Here is a 17,206-nt window from a genome sequence, read left to right as displayed (position 1 = left end):
CTTATTACAATGTTAAAACGTTATGAATACGATATACAATTAAACTGCATGTAAGGTAATTTTATTGAATTAACTTGTATAATAACTCCTTTCCCATAAACTAGATGCCTATTTGCTTTCATAAAACAAATTAACCAAGTAATTAGGCCTATTAGATTAAAAGCAAGCATAAGAATGAAAAGAAGTGTATAAGCATAAATTGCCACACTTCCTATCAATGATAATTAGAAGTAGAATTTGCATTAAATAAATAATGAAAATTCTCGGAAAATATTTCCTTCCTTTATGAATCATTTATTTTCAGTTTCATATGCAATTTATTCTTTGGCATATATATCTATGTCATATTTGTTTTTTTTAAGATAGTATTAATCATATTCTTATTATGTCCTTTGAATTTGAACAGTTGGAATGAATTATTTATATTCGGAAATTATAATCAATGGTCAACATTTAATAAATTGTGGATTCTTTTCCAAAAATTAAAGATTATCTTAAAACGAAATTTCTCGTGATATAACAAATATTTTTGTGGAAAATCCATGATATCATTACGAATATGTCGCGCGATTAGGGATACGTTCGCGTACCCTGATCATATTTTTAAAAGCAAAAAGATTCGGATTATGCGTACGCGCAATTTCGAACGAATATTTAATAAAAGGATTTTTTTAAGGCGTTAAATCAATTTAATAAAAAACCGAGATGTACGGTTCACTATTCAGAAAAACAAATATTCTTGATTCGACACAATTTCGAAAATGATTACTCAATAAATATATTATCAAAAGTTATTGTGTACACGTACGCGTGACACAATTCCGCATTTTTTAAATTTATAATACGAATATACGTACGCGTAATTCGATTCAAAGAAGAGTTCTTAACCACAATAAGTAAAAGCGGTAGAAAAATCACGTAATAAAAAGTATTTAATAAAAATCAAGATAATTAAGCCAATAATAAAAACAGTTAAGCGACCGTGCTAGAACCACGGAATTCGGAAATGCCTAACACCTTCTTCCGGATTAACAGAATTCCTTACTCAGGAATTCTGGTTCGCAGAATAATAAACAGAGTCATATTCTCCTCGATTCAGGGATTAAAATTGGTGACTTGGGACGCCTTGAAATACCCAGGTGGCGACTCTTAAATAATTAAATAAATCCCGTTTCGACTGTCCTTCAATTGGAGAAAACTCCCCACGCGCCCTGCGGGCGTGGCGAAAAGGAGGTGCGACAGTTCTGGCGACTCTGCTGGGGACAAAAGTTTGTTACTATAACCCAGAACCATTGGTTCAGGGTTTAAAGAATTCGAGCTTAAAATATCTGTTTTATTGGCTTTATTTACCATATAATTATCAACTGTTTATATGCTAATATGCTAAATGTTTTTTTTACCGCTTTAATATTATTTGTATTGTGAATATATACAACTGCTACGAAACCCCCTTCTTTCTGAGTCTTCTGAATTTATGGTGTACACGTGCGCGTGACCCACCTTTCTGTTAAAGTCATACCAAATAAGACGGAGTTGGGACAAGTAACTAGGCCGGGCAGACTTTCGTGCTCCCGGTACATTACCCCCGCTTCGGCTCAAACTGTCCGTTTGGGTAAGCCAGGTTTAGAACAATCAACCTAAGGTTTTACACTTAGAATAACTCAGCCATGTACCGGATCCCTAGTAGGAACGAATATTTGCATCATATGCATTTGGCCTTGGAGACTCAACACAGGGGTTGGGTCTGTCTAGGACAGGTGAACCAAAAATTAAAAGACCATCATGATGCATCCTATTTGTTATTTGTGCATTCATTCGCCTCGAACATGCTTGTTGACCAGCTTAAATAAAATCAAGGTGAGAAGCAAGGAATAAAATGGGTTGCTTTAAAAATTTCGAAAAAATATAGTTTTTAAAAAAAAAATTATAAAAGAAAAAATTTCGAAAATGATTTTTAGTATAAATTTTGACTTTATTAAAATTAAATTTCAGATACAAAATGAGCACTACACAAAGCCCCTCATCCACAAGTACGGAGGAATTTCTATGTCAGCTTCAAATGTGGTGGTATGATTTAGGCGAAGACGGTCAAAAATGGGTCGTCAAGCATTTGGGAAATCTTACGGACATTATGAAAGTTGAGCCTCGAGATGATCTGATTACGGCATTAGTAACGTTCTGGGATCCTGTTCACAATGTTTTTCATTTCTCTGACTTCGAGCTTACTCCTACATTAGAGGAGATAGCTGGCTATGTTGGTTTTGACGGAAGTTTAAGAAATCAAAGCTTGATATTCACAAAGGCTCCTTCAATACATCGATTCTTCGGTCTTCTGAACATCAGCAGTCAAATCAGGAAAAGCAATGTCATCAATGGATGTTGTTCCTTCAATTTCTTGTATTCCAGGTTTGGAAAATCAGATGGGTTCGAAATTTATGAGAAAGGCCTTACTAATAAGCAAAACAAAGACACTTGGCAGATGCACCGTCGATTTGCTTTCATGGTGGTTTTTCTAGGAGTCATGGTCTTCCCGAATAAAGAGCGAACAATTGATATTCGCACCGCAAAAGTTGTGCAAATCCTTACAACCAAAGAAAATCACACCCTTGTCCCCATCATTCTATCAGATATTTATCGGGCATTGACTTTATGCAAATCAGGAGCGAAAGTTTTCGAAGGATGCAAAATTTTGTTGCAAATGTGGGTGATTGAACATCTCCAACAACAGCCCAAGATCATACAGTATGGGTCGAACAAAGCTAATTGCATCGAGAGCTATGAGGAAAGAACAAAAAATTATCAAGCTCCAGAAGGGATAGAAGCATGGGTATCTCATCTAAAGGCTTTAACAGCAAATCAAATTGAATGGACTCTGGGATGGCTCCCGATGAGGGAAGTAATACATATGTCAACCTCAAATAGTTATCTACTACTATTGGGATTGAGAAGCATCCAGCCATACACACCACTAAGAGTTTTAAGGCAACTAGGGAGATATCAAATAGTTCCTGATGAGGAAGATTTGAGTATGCAAGTAATCGAATTACACCCAGAAGCCACTATTCCCGAAGCTTTACTTCAGCAAATGTGGAATGGATGTCGGCATTTGAAAAGTGATACTCAAGTCCTAGACACTACCAAGGGTGAGATAAATCCTGGATATGCAAGGTGGTTTGAAAAGCGGTCTCGCGTGGATGATGTACCAGAACCTGAGCTAAAAAAGCCAACAAAAAGATCCCATGTTCAAAACTTCAGTGATAAAATCCAAGAGCGGTTGATCTGGGGAGAAAAAGAAAAAGGGTACAAATCCACTATCCATGCCCTAAAAGAAAATCTAAGAAGCCTCAGTTTGGAGAAAGATTTGCAAGAACAAGAAGCCAAAGGCGAGAAAAAGAGTCTAGCTTGTGAGAATGAAAATCTTCATGCTCGGCTCCAAAAAATGAAAAGAGTCTCTGAAACGCCAAAGAGGAGCTTGAAGGATCAAAAAACCATCGCCAATCTCTTCGAAAAAATGCAAGATTATGATTCCATGCTTGCGGAAAACGAGAGGGCATTGAGCAAAGCAAAAGAAAGGATCCAACAATTAAACGAAGAAGCCAGATCTAACAAGAAACGCCAAGATAGGCAATCCGAAAAAGACAAGGCTCAATTCAAGAAGGAAAAAGACTATTGGATGCGATCAGAAGACCAGCTTCGTGCACAACTAGAAGAGGCAAGAAGATGCAACAGATAATATCAACAAGCAGACCTCGACAGGGAAAAATCGCAAGCAAGATTAGAGCAGGCCAGACTCCGAGCTCTGTTAGAATCAGCTTTAGATCATGAAAACCGTGTCAGAGACATAGCCACCACTCGTCAGCAGCAATTGCAAGACCAAGACCAACGCCTCCAAGGTTTCAGGGCACAAATCCACGACTTGGCAGTCTTCACATCCCAAAGTTATGTAAACTGCCAAGGAATGGATTATGAAAGATTTACAGAGCATGCGCCCACTTTTGCTCGTCATCTAGCAATGGAGTTGGAAAGGATGTATCGTACGCTGGGAGGCCATCCAGGTCAAGCCCCACATTGAGCAGATGATCCAATATTAGAGAACAAGAGTGAAAAGTGGGGCATGTTGTGAGATGTTATGAATTGTATCTTTTATTTTTGATTTAAGTGTGTGAATTTCAAAGCTATTTTCTTAAAATTTTCAAATGTAATTCCATCTTTGTGTAATGAATAAAAATAATTGCCTTTGGTCCGAACTACGCAAGGTCTGATACGTAGGCAATCTCTAAGATTCGACCACCACGATAAAGATATATATAGTAAAGCGAATGACAATTTTTCAATTTCAAGAAAGCTGGGACGATACAAGCAACCGAGCGAATGCATAATAGAAAGGGATTATTTGTCTAGGAGCATTGCATCTCAACGTGTGATTATATATGTGTTAAACTCTCAAAACTAACAAGTTTGTCCATTTTCAGAATTCAAGCAGTTAGTTTCTCTAAAGAGTATACTGGCATATTATCACTATCACACAAGATCCAAAGGACCGATACCCGAAAGTATGTCTATCCCAGATGTTGACAAAGGAATGGAAATAGAAGAAATGGATGTTGGGAAAATGAAAGAAGAGATGTTTAAGCTCAAGCAGCAAATGGCTGAGATGTACCAAGCTTGGTCTACAGGACAGTTACCCCCATCTTACCCAAATAACCCTGCTCCATCAATGACTCAAACTCAGGATAATATCACCACTGAATTATCCCCAAGTTTTCCCATTTATCAGCACTACCGAGGCACTACCTCTCAGACACCACAGTCTCCACCTCCAAAGCCAGTTCCGTACTTTCCTCCACCTATGACTCATGTTTTCGTAGCACCTCCCCCTGCTACATTTCACAAATCTCCTAGTGAGCCTACATTCCAGGCCTAAGACAACCAATATTACCCTCCGGAGCCCACCCTCAAAGCCTCCGAAATTCATTCAACCACTCCTCATTTTGATCTCCCAACCGAAATTGACAAGCCAGCCAAAAATGCTGAGCAAGAAGAGATGTTCCGGAAGGTCAAAAGTCTAGAACAATCGTTCCGAGACATGCGGGGATTAGGTGGGCAAGTCAGTGTAGCATACAAAGATTTATGCTTATTCCCTAATGTACAATTGCCATTCGGCTTCAAGATGCCCAAATTTGACCTATACAGCGGGCACGGCGACCCAGTAGCCCACTTAAGGGGTTTCTGTAGCAAGATGCGAGGAGTTGGGGGAAAGGATGAATTGTTGATGGCTTACTTCAGTCAAAGTCTAAGCGGATCAGCTTTGGAGTGGTATACACGCCAGGACCATGGAAGATGGTACACTTGGGATGACCTGGCACAGGCATTCGCATACCATTTCCAATACAATCTGGAAATCATCCCAGATCGGTTATCTTTGACCAAATTTGAGAAGAAACACAATGAGAGTTTCAGAGAGTATGGTTTTCGGTGGAGACAACAGGCAGCAAGAGTAGATCCTCCTATGAAGGAGAGCGAAATGGTAGACTACTTCCTCCAAGCCTTGGAACCGACTTACTATGCCCATTTGGTTTCAGCGGTTGGGAAATCATTCAACGAAGTAGTGAAGATGGGAGGTATGGTGGAAGAAGGCCTCAAGACAAATAAAATCATGAGCTATTCAGCAATTAAGGCAACTACTCAAGCCATTCAAGGCGGGGTAGGAGGAATCGGAAGAAAGAAAAGGGAGGAAACAACAGTAGTTGATTCAGGAATTTGGCCGGGACCCAGAGGTTCACCACTTTACTATAATCAACAACGACCTCGCCAATCAGCTTACCACCATGATTCATCCCAACACTACTATCACCCTTCAGAGCCTCATTTTGCCATTAACCATGCTCAAGCATACAATCAGCCACCTGTTCACACCAATTGGCGTGCTCCTGCCACACCAAGTACTTACCCACGAGCCTATCCCGGACCAGGTTTCAGGCCTAGGCCAGCATTCAGGGGAGAAAGGGAACAGAAAAAGAAAACTTACACTCCATTGGGAGAGTCTTACACTAGTCTGTTCCACAGGATGAGACAGCTAGACATGCTGAGACCAATACAATCCAAACTACCCAATCCTCCACCAAAGAATCTGGATTACACCATTAGCTGTGAATATTGCTCCGGTGCACCAGGCCATGATACGGAGAAATGTTGGCATTTGAAAAATGCAATACAAGAGCTGATTGATACTAATAAAATCGAGGTTCAAACCCCCGAAGCTCCAAATATCAATAGAAATCCAATGCCAGCTCATCAAGAGGCTAACATGATAGAAATCATACAAGCTGATGGGGAGACAAAGAAGCCGTCACAAACTGTCATGATGATCAAGTCTCATGAAACCAAGCCAGATAAGCAGTTAATGGAGGAGAAGCCGGTGTCTAGACAGAACAAAAATGGTGATGAACCGTCTATGATAGTCGACGAGGGGTCATCGAGCAGAGTTGCCGCAAAACAAGAGAGGCCGAAGGTGATAGTACCAGGGGTTGCTAACAAACCCGTTGTATTCGTGGAAGGAGCACGTACAGATCGGGTTATTATTACACCTGTAATCCAGCTGTCAATCATCAACAACAAAACCATCCCATGGAACTATGAACGGGTGACCGTAATGTACAAGGGCAAAGAAATCAAGGAAGAAGTGTGTGAGATGCAAGGCTTGACTCGTTCGGGAAGATGTTTTACTCCCGAAGAGCTGAGAAAAACTAAAAACAATCCAATGCCAACAAAGAAAGCTGTGACGGAAGAAGAGGCGGAGGAGTTTTTAAGAAAAATGAAACTCCATGATTATTCTGTTGTGGATCAATTAAAGAAGACCCCCGCTCAAATTTCATTGTTGTCATTACTGATCCATTCAGAGGAACACCGTCTGGCGTTGATGAAAATCCTGAATGAAGCTTATGTTCCTGAAAAGATCTCTGTAAATCATTTGGGCAAAATAGCCAACAGAATCTTTAAGACAAACAGGATTACATTTGCTGATGATGAATTACCTGTGGAGGGTACCGAGCATAACAGAGCTCTTTACCTCACCGTGAAATGTGAAAACTCCGTAGTAACCCGGGTATTGGTCGACAATGGGTCCAGTGCAAACATATGCCCTCTCTCCACTTTAAACAAATTAAAAATTAAAGAGGAGAGGATCCAGAAAAATAGCATCTGCGTACGAGGATTTGACGGGGGAAGCAGAGATTCATTTGGCGACATAGTGTTGGATTTAACTATAGGGCCAGTTGAATTCACAATGGAATTTCAAGTGTTGGACATATCTGTTTCTTACAACTTGTTATTGGGTCGACCATGGATCCATGCTGCTAAAGCAGTCCCGTCAACACTACATCAGGCTGTCAAGTTTGAATGGGACCATCAAGAAATAGTCGTGCATGGAGAAGAAAGTTTAAATGCTCACAACAGCACCATTGTACCAGTCGAGGGAGCAGAAATTGACCAAGGACCATGGGTGTACCAAGTGTCCGACACGGTGTCAGTAGAGAAAATTCCAGAAGGGAAATACCTTGCGAATCCAAAGGTATCCTCTTCATCAGTCATGGTAGCTTATGAAATGCTGAAGAATGGCTTTATACCCGGCAAAGGTCTGGGCTTATCTTTGCAAGGAATTGTACAACCAGTATCCCTCCCCGAGAACTGGGGAACATTCGGTTTAGGGTTCATACCTACCGCCAATGACGTGATAAGAGCCAGGAAGTTGAAACACCAAGCATGGGTTCTTCCAAAACTAGTACCACAGCTGTCGAAGTCTTTTGTCAAGACCGGTGCTAAAAATCGCCCGATAACAACAATTCCTAAATCCCAGGTCAATCCTGAGGAGGAATTAATTGAAAGGTTCGAGAAATTGTTTAGTGATGTAAATATGCTGGAAGGCGGAGAAGGGTGTAGCAACGCAGAAGTTCAATTCGTTGGACCGAAAACAAAGCTCATTAATTGGATAGCCACTCCTCTCCCAATTCGAAAGGAGTCTTGTTCTTTTTACGCTGGCTCTAGTGATATGGCATGCGTGAGGAATCTTCAACCCAGTCTTAAAAATCAATCTGGTTCCGAAATATTAATTCAAGAAACATATTGTGATTATGAATCAGAATATGATAAAGATGAGGTTTTTGAAGAGATTAGTAAAGAGTTAATTCACTTTGAGGAAAAAATCAAACCTAACTTGAGTGATACCGAGGACATCAATATAGGGGACACGAGTAATATCCGAGAAACTAAAATAAGTGTCCATCTCGAACCAAAGATCCGAGAAGAGTTAGTTAAAGCACTCATAGAATTCAAAGATGTATTTGCATGGTCGTATGACGACATGCCAGGTTTGAGCACTGATTTAGTGGTCCACAAATTGCCCACCGATCCAACGGTGCCTCCTGTCAAGCAGAGGCTGAGAAAATTCAAGCCTGATATGAGTATGAGAATTAAAGAAGAAATCACCAAACAATTGGAAGCAAAGGTCATTCGAGTTACTCGATATCCTGTTTGGTTGGCTAATGTCGTTCCTGTGCCAAAGAAAGACGGCAAAATTAGAGTATGCGTCGACTATCGCAATCTCAACAAAGCAAGTCCAAATGATAATTTCCCATTACCCAATATACATATTTTGATCGACAATTGTGCCAAGCATAATATAGGGTCTTTCGTGGATTGTTATGCCGGGTATCATCAAATTCTAATGGATGAAGAAGATGCAGAAAAGACGGCATTCATCACACCATGGGGAACTTATTGCTACCGGGTAATGCCATTCGGTTTAAAGAACGCCGGAGCAACCTATATGAGAGCAAATGACCACAGTGTTTCATGATATGATACATAAGGAGATTGAGGTATACGTGGACGATGTAATCATAAAATCAAAGCATCAGGCCGACCACGTTGGAGATTTGAGGAAGTTCTTCTTAAGACTTCGCAGGTACAACCTCAAGCTTAACCCTGCCAAGTGCGCATTTGGAGTTCCATCCGGAAAGTTGCTGGGATTCATAGTCAGTTGACGAGGCATTGAGCTAGATCCGTCAAAGATCAAAGCCATTCAAGAACTGCCACCCCCAAGAAACAAAACTGAAGTAATGAGTTTGTTGGGAAGGTTAAATTATATCAGCAGGTTTATTGCTCAGCTCACAACAACCTGTGAGCCAATTTTCAAATTGTTGAAAAAGGATGCTGCGGTCAAATGGACCAATGAGTGTCAAGAAGCGTTCGACAAAATAAAAGGGTACTTGTCAAACCCACCCGTATTGGTCCCGCCAGAACCAGGAAGACCTTTGATTCTTTACTTAACGGTTTTGGAAAATTCATTTGGTTGTGTATTGGGGCAGCATGATCTCACTGGCAGAAAAGAACAGGCCATCTACTACCTTAGCAAGAAGTTCACAGCTTATGAGGTTAAGTATACTCATCTGGAAAAGACATGTTGCGCCCTAACATGGGTAGCTCAAAAATTGAAACACTATTTATCATCCTACACTACTTACCTCATTTCTCGGTTGGATCCATTGAAATACATTTTTCAAAAGCCTATGCCAACAGGAAGACTTGCAAAGTGGCAGATATTGCTCACGGAATTCGACATCATCTATGTGACTCGAACTGCAATGAAGGCTCAAGCACTGGCCGATCATTTAGCCGAAAACCCGGTCGATGAGGAATATGAGCCGTTGAAGACTTATTTTCCCGATGAAGAAACAATGCATATCGATGAGATGGAGCAAATTGAAAAGTATGGTTGGAAACTTTTCTTTGATGGGGCCGCCAACATGAAAGGAGTCGGAATAGGTGCTGTAATCATTTCTGAAACAGGGCATCACTATCCTGTTACGGCTCAATTGCGATTTTATTGCACCAATAATATGGCTGAATACGAAGCTTGCATTTTGGGGTTAAGGCTAGCTGCAGACATGGGTATCCGAGAAATCTTAGTCATGGGAGATTCGGATCTTTTGGTACATCAAATTCAAGGAGAATGGGAAACCCGAGATTTGAAGCTCATACCATACCGACAATGTCTATATGATCTTTGTCAGCGGTTTCAATCAGTGGAATTCCAACATATTCCAAGAATTCATAATGAGGTGGCCGATGCATTGGCTACCCTGGCATCAATGTTGCACCATCCGGACAAAGCTTATGTAGATCCAATACATATTCAAGTCCACGATCAACACGCTTATTGCAATATGGTTGAAGAAGAATTTGATGGTAAACCATGGTTCCACGACATCAAGGAGTATATCAGAATGGGGATATATCCCGCACAAGCCACAGGAGATCAAAAGAGGACCATTAGGCGATTAGCAAATGGATTCTTCTTAAGTGGAGGAGTTTTGTATAAAAGAACACCAGATCTTGGATTATTAAGATGCATAGATGCCAGACAAGCTACAGCTGTCATGTCTGAAGTACATTCAGGAGTTTGCGGACCCCACATGAGTGGATATGTGTTGGCAAAGAAAATCCTCCGAGCTGGTTACTATTGGCTTACCATGGAGCGAGATTGTATCAGTTTTGTGCGCAAGTGCCATCAATGCCAAATACACGGAGATTTGATTCATTCTCCACCATCCGAATTGCACACAATGTCGGCACCATGGCCATTCGTTGCCTGGGGCATGGATGTGATTGGACCAATTGAGCCGGCAGCATCCAATGGGCACAGGTTCATTCTGGTAGCTATTGATTATTTTACCAAATGGGTTGAGGCCAAGACATTCAAATCAGTGACCAAGAAAGCTGTGGTCGATTTTGTCCACTCAAATATCATATGTCGATTCGGAATCCCGAAGGCGATCATCACAGATAACGGTGCTAATCTTAACAGCAACTTAATGAAAGAAGTATGTCAACAGTTTAAGATTACACATCGTAACTCTACCCCATATCGGCCCAAGGCGAATGGAGCAGTAGAAGCAGCCAACAAAAACATAAAGAAGATACTTCGGAAAATGGTAGAAGGTTCAAAACAATGGCATGAAAAATTACCATTTGCTTTATTGGGATACCGCACTACCGTTCGCACTTCAGTAGGAGCAACTCCTTATTTGTTGGTATACGGCACTGAAGCAGTAATTCCTGCAGAAATTGAGATTCCTTCCCTTCGGATCATCGCCGAAGCAAAGATTGATGATGATGAATGGGTCAAAACCCGTCTAGAACAGTTAAACTTGATTGACGAAAAACGATTGACCGCAGTATGCCATGGTCAATTATATCAAAGAAGAATAGAAAGAGCATACAACAAAAAGGTGCGTCCCCGGAAGTTTGAAGTAGGTCAGCATGTGCTGAAACGCATTCTTCCACATCAGGTCGAAGCAAAAGGCAAATTTGCTCCGAATTGGCAAGGACCATTCATTGTGACCAGAGTATTATCGAATGGTGCACTATGTTTAACAGATATTGAAGGCAAATGCATAGATATGGCGATCAATTCTGACGCGGTAAAGAGATATTATGCATAACTTTTTGAATGTTTGTATTTAGCACTATTTCGAAGATTGAAATGACAAAGGCAATTTATTCTGCTATCCAAACACTATACCATTTGCTTCCCTTTTGAGCCATACTTGTTTCTTTCCTACCCTCTCTTGGAATCAATAAAAAAAAAATCATCACTATTAAGTAGTGAACTACGTTTGACCTGAACTACGTTTGACCTGATTCCTCAAAGTAGGATACGTAGGCGCCTCACGGCTCGGTCATAGGGTGCACCACATGCACAATGTGCGCGGAAAAGAATTTAAGAGACCTCAATCAAGAAACTGGGGCAGGAATTGTGTCAGAAATAAGAAAAGATTCCAAGAGTTGTAATCTTAAACCCATACCAAAGCTATTTAGCTTTTAATACCTCTTTCATTTCTAACCCTATACCAAAAAAGACCTTTCGATCAATCTTAGAAAAATGCTGAGGCAAGCAAATAAAGTGGTTCATAACACTCTGGTACAAACAAGGAAAGGAAGTAAAAATAAGAGAGTCTTATAGGTGAAAACCCACACGGGCACCATAAGGCGACGAAAGTTGAGAGAAAAGTAAAATGAGAGAGTCTTATAGGTGAAAACCCACACGGGCACCATAAGGCGAAAAGGAAGTGAAGAAGTGAAAAACGAGAAAATTTATCGATGAAAACTCCTTGAGACAATTGAGAGGAGATTGATTAAAAGACTGGGTTGATTAATCCGAAATGCATACCCTGATCATTGGTGCCAGTAATTCCAATCAGATAAGTCCTTTATTCCTTTTCCAACAGTCATCCAAAAATTGGATTTTTCTTTTTATTCTATAATTGTCAAAATCAGCGTATTTCGTTACTAATAATCTTACTTTCTCCAAACTTTGAGATAAGTTTTATTCCAAACAAATAAGAAGGAATGTCAAGGTATACTACCAAGATTCAAGGTTACAAAATACAGCCACGAAAGGTGGGAGATAAAATACGGGTGTAAGAAAAATGAAATCAAAAGTGGATCAGCAAAGTTAAAAGAGGCACATGATTACAGTTGAAAGGTTTTGAAGGAAAACACACAGAGGGGAATCCTATAGTCAAGGATCAATTACAAAGACAAAACAGTCTTTTCAATCATTCCAAGGCAATAAAGAGAGACGAAGAAAAACATCACCATCTGCAAGAATACCACAGCCAACCACCCTGCTTTAAACTAACGAAGTTTTCTTTGATTTAAAACAGGGGCAAAAACAATATTTGTGTTAGGAAATACCTGGCAAAAGAATTGAAAAAGTCAGGCGTCCACCTGGAGAATGAGGATGAAAGAATTAAAGAAGTCAGGCGTCCACCTGGAGAATGAGGATGAGAATTGAAAAAGTCAGGCGTCCACCTGGAGAATGAGGATGAGAATTTAAAAAGTCAGGCGTCCACCTGGAGAATGAGGATGAAGAAAAGAAAAAGTCAGGCGTCCACCTGGAGAATGAGGATGAAGAAAAGAAGAAGTCAGGCGTCCACCTGGAGAATGAGGATGAGAATTGAAAAAGTCAGGCGTCCACCTGGAGAATGAGGATAAGAATTGAAAAAGTCAGGCGTCCACCTGGAGAATGAGGATGAAGAAAAGAAGAAGTCAGGCGTCCACCTGGAGAATGAGGATGAAAATTGAAAAAGTCAGGCGTCCACCTGGAGAATGAGGATGAAAGAATTAAAGAAGTCAGGCGTCCACCTGGAGAATGAGGATAAGAATTAAAGAAGTCAGGCGTCCACCTGGAGAATGAGGATAAAAATTGAAAAAGTCAGGCGTCCACCTGGAGAATGAGGATAAGAATTGAAAAAGTCAGGCGTCCACCTGGAGAATGAGGATGAAAGAATTAAAGAAGTCAGGCGTCCACCTGGAGAATGAGGATAAGAATTAAAGAAGTCAGGCGTCCACCTGGAGAATGGGGATAAGAGTTGAAAAAGTCAGGCGTCCACCTGGAGAATGAGGATAAGAATTGAAAAAGTCAGGCGTCCACCTGGAGAATAAGGATGAAAGAATTAAAGAAGTCAGGCGTCCACCTGGAGAATGAGGATAAGAATTGAAAAAGTCAGGCGTCCACCTGGAGAATGAGGATGAAGAAAAGAAAAAGTCAGGCATCCACCTGGAGAATGAGGATGAAAGAATTAAAGAAGTCAGGCGTCCACCTGGAGAATGAGGATAAGAATTGAAAAAGTCAGGCGTCCACCTGGAGAATGAGGATGAAGAAAAGAAAAAGTCAGGCGTCCACCTGGAGAATGAGGATAAGAATTGAAAAAGCCAGGCGTCCACCTCGAGAATGAGGATGAAGAAAGAAAAGAAGCAGTCAAGGCACCCACCTGAAGAATGAGGGAATGCAATTGAAGTGTTGAAACCAAAAGCCCACTCATGTGAGAAAGGAGCACACTTAGAATCAATAAAGCAGAGGAGTCCAACAGAATCCCCAGCAAGAAACAACAAGAGTTCCAAAAGGAATACGAAATAAGCCAAATGCCCAAGAGTCACCAAGATATCAAGACAACAAGAAACGCAAGGGCGTGATCTAGATAAGATTTTTATAATTCATGTACCATAGTCTAATTTAGCTTTTTGTATTTCCTTTAAAGTAAGGTGTAATAAGGAGGTCAGCGAGCAGTAAAAACAGCACGAAGCAGCAGCAACATCACAGTCCCATGGTAGTCCCAGCTACCAAAAAATTCCCGAACTACATTGACCTGATTCCTTTATAGCCAAGGATATGTAGGAAACCTTCGAAGCAGAGGTTCGGTCAAATCTTTCAAAAAATGCTTCCCACGGAGTATTCGAACAGGCAAAAATCGCTCGTGTCCGCTCACTTTATCTTTGTACGAAAACTCTTCGAGTTTCCGCACAAAGAGGGGCAGCTGTGAGCACGTGATTTTTGCTTTACGAAAAATTACTCCAAAATAAATCAAAATAAATTTCTTTTGCTGTGTAATTTCTGAATTTGCGTGATGTTAAAAATTTGTTTATGTCCGTAGAATGTTTGCTTTGTCATAATTAAACAAAAAATAAAATAAAATACATATTTGCATGAATATAGGATTTAATTATGCATTTAAGAGATAATTTAAATAAAATCACAAAAAATATGCATTGGTTTTATTTTAAATGTTTCACTGTGTGATTGATGTTTTTGTCTATGTGTTAAATAATTGTTATAAAGTAATTAATATATTTGTGAAGGTAAAATTGTTTTATAATTACAATTAGAAATTTAAATTAAAAAAAATGAAAAAAAATATAATAATACAAGTTGCACAAATTTGGACCTGGATTAAAATCCAGGCCCAAAACATTAATTCCCTTCACAGCCCAATCCCAACAGCCCCATGTCCGGTCCAATTCAAGCAGAATCAAACGACGTCGTTTGATCACCCCTTATCAAGGGCCGTTGGATTAAATACAACCAACGGCCAAGATCTCATCACCCTAACCCGTGATCAGTACCCGACCCACTGCCCCGTTTCAACCCGTCCCCTAACTTAAACCAAACGACACCGTTTGGTTAAGTGAATAGATCTCAGCCATCCATCCTGCCTAATCCAACGGTCCATATCCACCCACCATTCCCCTATATAAACCCGTAACCCTTTACCCGGCCCCCTAACTAAACACCCCCCCTCTCCGCTCATGTTCATCATCGTTCCAAACAGACCTCTAACCCTAGCCGCCCCTATTCCCCTTCGCCTGAAACCCGGCGGCATCAACGCCGCCGGTCACCAACTTAACACCCTAGGACCCCCTGAACACCCTCTATCCGAATATGTTACCAGCTTGGTTCGAATCTCCCTGGAGGTTCTCGAATCTTCATTTGAAGATTCGAGCCAAGTTCAGATCTAGACCTAACAGTCCCAAATCGACACCACAGCTTCCCCTAGTCACCCTGAATATGGATCTATCGTTTGTTTGGTTCGAATCAGTGCGGAACTTCTCGAATCTTCTTTTGAAGATTCGGACCAAACAAGAACAGATTCAGATCCGTTTCAAACTAACACCAAATGACCCCTAGGCTACCCTCACCATTGTGTCATGTTTGGTTCTTCTCGAATCTAACCAGAAATGGTTAAATCCCAAATCGAGTCTTTTAAGAACCCTAAAAATACCAAACTTCCGGATTCTGTTCAGATTATGATGAAGATTGAGGTTTAATCGACCTTAGTCAAAGTATTTTCAGTGGAAAATACTTCGACTAAGGTCAGTTTGATTTCAAACAAAAAATCCGAAATCCAAGTTGAGGTCGAGTCTGATTAAAATTCAGAGGTATTATTTTCTATTATTTTGTGTATTCTGAGTATATTGTTGTCTGTGTCAATAGCTTTTTGATTTTTTTTTATTTTTTATGTTTTGATCAATTCTGTCATTTCTGTCTCCTACCTATCTACTTGATCCGAATGTGAATTGTTTCTATTGATTGTGCTTAGTTACAATGTGTGTAATCGACTCGATTAAGTTCGTCGATTAATTATATTACGAATTCTCATAATACTGATTGAAATTATCTGTTTCTATTATTATGTACTATTTGTTGACAGATATTGTAGATAATCATTTTTAACTAATAATCGTTAGTTAAATCATCCTGGTTTATATGAATCTGTCAAAATAAAGGTTGTATATATGTTATTGTCTGAACATTAAGGTTTCAGGACATTGTCAGTATTGACAATGATCCTGTGTGTGTTTGATTCTAGTTCAGTGTTAGGTCCAGTCTGAATTGTTTTGATAATTTCAGTAATATGTTGTTAGTTCTGAATTCAGTGAAATATTGCTGTAATGTCAAGTTTGGATTCAAGTTTACAAAAGTTGGTCAGATACAATTGTATTAAGAGGTTAATAGGATTGGTTATAGCTGGAATAACTAAGTTTGTACAGATTTTAGAATCTGTTTTGCTGTAGGTTCTGATTTTTCAGTAATAACATCAGGATTTCAGGGGCACTTTTGGGAATGAAACAGTAAAAACAGGGTGTTAAGGCTAGTGTATTATAATGTAGTGATAATGGCTATATTTAAGTAATAAAGGGGGAACAAGGGATAATGGGACTGCTGAAAATCATGTTAGGATCACATAAAGTATTAAAAAGAAGTTTCAATGGAAACTTTCTGGTTGTTAAAGGGATAAAGGGTCCCTCCAATACTAATTAGTATAGAACCAGCCCTGTATAAATACAGGAGCTGGACAGACCTTAAAGGTCAGTCTTTGAATCAGTTTTTCAAGACCCTAGAATTTTTTGAGTAAGAGTTTTAAAAGGAACAAGAGGGCAGTCACACACACACACAGATATACAGCAACAAAAACAGAAAAATCAGAAACAAGAAGTCCAAAACAGGAAAGAAACTGAAAAAAAATCTGAAAAATGTTATTTTTTTAGAATCTGTCTGGGTCTATTTTTAGTGGCAATTTGTGGTTCAAAATCTGAAATTTTCTCATAAGAATACTGCTATTGTGCATTTGTTTTCCTTGGGTCTCATTATTTCTCAAATCGGTGGGAATACTGGTATATTTTGCTGCTTTGCTGCTGCTGTCACTGCTGAAATTCATTTCTTCTACCTCCATTTTCAGGTACATGTCTTTTAAATTTTAAGTTGGAAAGAGATTCAACATGACTCATCAATGAAGTTGAATTGAAATTCTGTTTTCTATTTGTCCAAGTTCATCAATTTAAATTTCATTTTTATTTTCATGTTAGT

Source organism: Nicotiana tabacum, chromosome 11 (assembly GCF_000715075.1).
Source record: "Nicotiana tabacum cultivar K326 chromosome 11, ASM71507v2, whole genome shotgun sequence".
NCBI lineage: Eukaryota > Viridiplantae > Streptophyta > Magnoliopsida > Solanales > Solanaceae > Nicotiana > Nicotiana tabacum.
The sequence above is the reverse complement of the archived record's forward strand: the minus strand, read 5'-3'. Positions refer to the sequence as shown.